Raw genomic sequence first — 3,881 nt, forward strand, 5'->3', positions numbered from 1 at the left:
CTTTCTGAAACAGATATGTTACAAAGTAATACAAGATGAGTGCAAAACCACCATTTATTTATCTATTCATTCATTTATTCATTCAACTAAAGTTCATAGTTCATGCAGACTTCCTTAATTTTTATCTATTGTCCTTTTTCTGTTCCAAAATCCCTTTGAGGATACCACAATACACTTAGTTGTCATGTCTCTTTAGATTCCTCTTTGTTATGACAGCTCCTCAGACTTTTCATGTTTTTAGTGACATTAACAGTTTTGAGGAATACTGGTCAGTTATATTTTAGAATTTTCTACTGTTGGAATTTGTCCATTGTTTTTCTCATGATTAGACTGGATTTATAGGTTTGTGGGATGAAGATCACAGAGAAAAAGGGCAATTTTTATCACATCATATCAAGAGTACATTCTGTTGACATAATTTATGACTGTTGATATTGACCTTCATCGCCTGGCTGAAGTAGTGTTTGTCAGTTTTCTCTGCTAGAAAATTACTTTTTTCTCCTCTTCCATAATGTACTTTTTTTTTGTTAGAGAATTTGTGGGTTTATGAAACAATCATGCATAAAATACAGGTTTCCCATACACCACCCCACCACCAACACCTTGTATTGACATGGAACATTTGTTACAATTGATGACAGCATTTGAAAATAATTGTTCTAGTTTTTAATAGTAGTTACCTTTGAAAGGATTTAAGTTGTACCATTATCTATCATTCATAATTTACATTAGGTGTAATTGTCTTTCCATATACTACCCTGTCATTAACCCCTTGTGTTACTATAATACATTTGTTGTAATTCATGAAATAACATTCTTATACTTGTACCATTAACTACAGTCCATCTTCTACAATAGGGTTCACTGTGTTGAACAGTCCTATGCTTTATCTTTTAAATTTTATTCTGCAAGAGTGGGTGGTGGGTGCTGGCAAATCCATCCTCTGCCATCTTCCCCAGAAGTTCTCTCTATAATATACTTTTTGGAGGGAAATCACTATACACAACCCAAACTTAGTCACCATTTACTGTGTGTGTGTGTGTAAGTGTGTACATTGCACATTTATTACAACTAGTTGGTGATGTGATAAGACAATGATCATGTGGCCTGAATACTGGTCACATTGGTCACAATGACAACAAAGCTTAATCCAACCTGGCACATACAAACGAAAGTGTAAACCATGAAGATGTGTTTAAATACATATGATACAGCCCCATTCAGCCATCATTTCAGCAGACTGGGAGCCTCCCTACACAGCCCAGCAGCCCAGAACTGCCCTGGGGGGATGGCACTCACCTGTGACATAGCACAGTCATCCCTCCACAGAGGACCCGGGGTGCACGGCCTGGAAGAGGGGCCCACTTGCAAGTCTCAGGAGCCATACGCCAATACTAAGGACTTGTGGGTCAGTGGCAGAGACAAACTGTGGCAGGACTGAACTGAAGGATTAGACTATTGCAGCAGCTTTAAAACTCTAGGATCACCAAGGAGATTTGATTGTTAGAGCCACCCCCCCTCCCGGACTGCCCAGAAACACGCCCCATATACAGGGCAGGCAACACCAACTACACATGCAAGCTTGGTACACCAATTGGACCCCACAAGACTCACTCCCCCACTCACCAAAAAGGCTAAGCAGGGGAGAACTGGCTTGTGGAGAACAGGTGGCTCGTGGACGCCACCTGCTGGTTAGTTAGAGAAAGTGTACTCCACGAAGCTGTAGATCTGATAAATTAGAGATAAGGACTTCAATTGGTCTACAAATCCTAAAAGAACCCTATCAAGTTCAGCAAATGCCACGAGGCCAAAAACAACAGAAAATTATAAAGCATATGAAAAAACCAGACGATATGGATAACCCAAGCCCAAGCACCCAAATCAAAAGACCAGAAGAGACACAGAACCTAGAGCAGCTACTCAAAGAACTAAAGATGAACAATGAGACCATAGTACAGGAGATAAAGGAAATCAAGAAGACCCTAGAAGAGCATAAAGAAGACATTGCAAGACTAAATAAAAAAATGGACAATCTTATGGAAATTAAAGAAACTGTTGACCAAATTAAAAAGATTCTGGACACTCATAGTACAAGACTAGAGGAAGTTGAACAACGAATCAGTGACCTGGAAGATGACAGAATGGAAAATGAAAGCATAAAAGAAAGAATGGGGAAAAAAATTGAAAAAATTGAAATGGACCTCAGGGATATGATAGATAATATGAAACGTCCTAATATATGACTCACTGGTGTCCCAGAAGGGGAAGAAAAGGGAAAAGGTCTAGGAAGAGTATTCAAAGAAATTGTTGGGGAAAACTTCCCAAATCTTCTAAACAACATAAATACACAAATCATAATGTCTATGCACCCAACCAAGGTGCCACAAAGTACATGAGAGAAACACTGGCAAAACTAAAGGAAGCAATTGATGTTTCCACAATAATTGTGGGAGACTTCAACACATCACTCTCTCCTATAGATAGATCAACCAGACAGAAGACCAATAAGGAAATTGAAAACCTAAACAATCTGATAAATGAATTAGATTTAACAGACATATACAGGACATTACATCCCAAATCACCAGGATACACATACTTTTCTAGTGCTCATGGAACTTTCTCCAGAATAGATCATATGCTGGGACATAAAACAAGCCTCAATAAATTTAAAAAGATTGAAATTATTCAAAGCACATTCTCTGACCACAACGGAATACAATTAGAAGTCAATAACCATCAGACACTTAGAAAATTCACAAATATCTGGAGGTTAAACAACACACTCCTAAACAATCAGTGGGTTAAAGAAGAAATAGCAAGAGAAATTGCTAAATATATAGAGACGAATAAAAATGAGAACACAACATACCAAAACCTATGGGATGCAGCAAAAGCAGTGCTAAGGGGGAAATTTATAGCACTAAACGCATATATTAAAAAGGAAGAAAGAGCCAAAATCAAAGAACTAATGGATCAACTAAAGAAGCTAGAAAATGAACAGCAAACCAATCCTAAACCAAGTACAAGAAAAGAAATAACAAGGATTAAAGCAGAAATAAATGACATAGAGAACAAAAAAACAATAGAGAGGATAAATATCACCAAAAGTTGGTTCTTTGAGAGGATCAACAAGATTGACAAGCCCCTAGCTAGACTGACAAAATCAAAAAGAGAGAAGACCCATATAAACAAAAATGAATGAAAAAGGTGACATAACTGCAGATCCTGAAGAAATTAAAAAAATTATAAGAGGATATTATGAACAACTGTATGGCAATAAACTGGACAATGTAGAAGAAATGGACAATTTCCTGGAAACATATGAACAACCTAGACTGACCAGAGAAGAAATAGAAGAACTCAACCAACCCATCACAAGCAAAGAGATCCAATCAGTCATCAAAAATCTTCCCACAAATAAATGCCCAGGGCCAGATGGCTTCACAGGGGAATTCTACCAAACTTTCCAGAAAGAACTGACACCAATCTTACTCAAACTCTTTCAAAACATTGAAGAAAATGGAACACTACCTAACTCATTTTATGAAGCTAACATCAATCTAATACCAAAACCAGGCAAAGATGCTACAAAAAAGCAAAACTACCGGCCAATCTCCCTAATGAATATAGATGCAAAAATCCTCAACAAAATACTTGCAATTCGAATCCAAAGACACGTTAAAAAAATCATACACCATGACCAAGTGGGGTTCATTCCAGGCATGCAAGGATGGTTCAACATAAGAAAAACAATCAATGTATTACAACACATTAAAAACTCGAAAGGGAAAAATCAATTGATCATCTCAATAGATGCTGAAAAAGCGTTTGACAAAATCCAACATCCCTTTTTGATAAAAACACTTCAAAAGGTAGGA

This window comes from Choloepus didactylus, chromosome 13, assembly GCF_015220235.1.
Source record: "Choloepus didactylus isolate mChoDid1 chromosome 13, mChoDid1.pri, whole genome shotgun sequence".
Taxonomy (NCBI): Eukaryota; Metazoa; Chordata; class Mammalia; order Pilosa; family Megalonychidae; genus Choloepus; species Choloepus didactylus.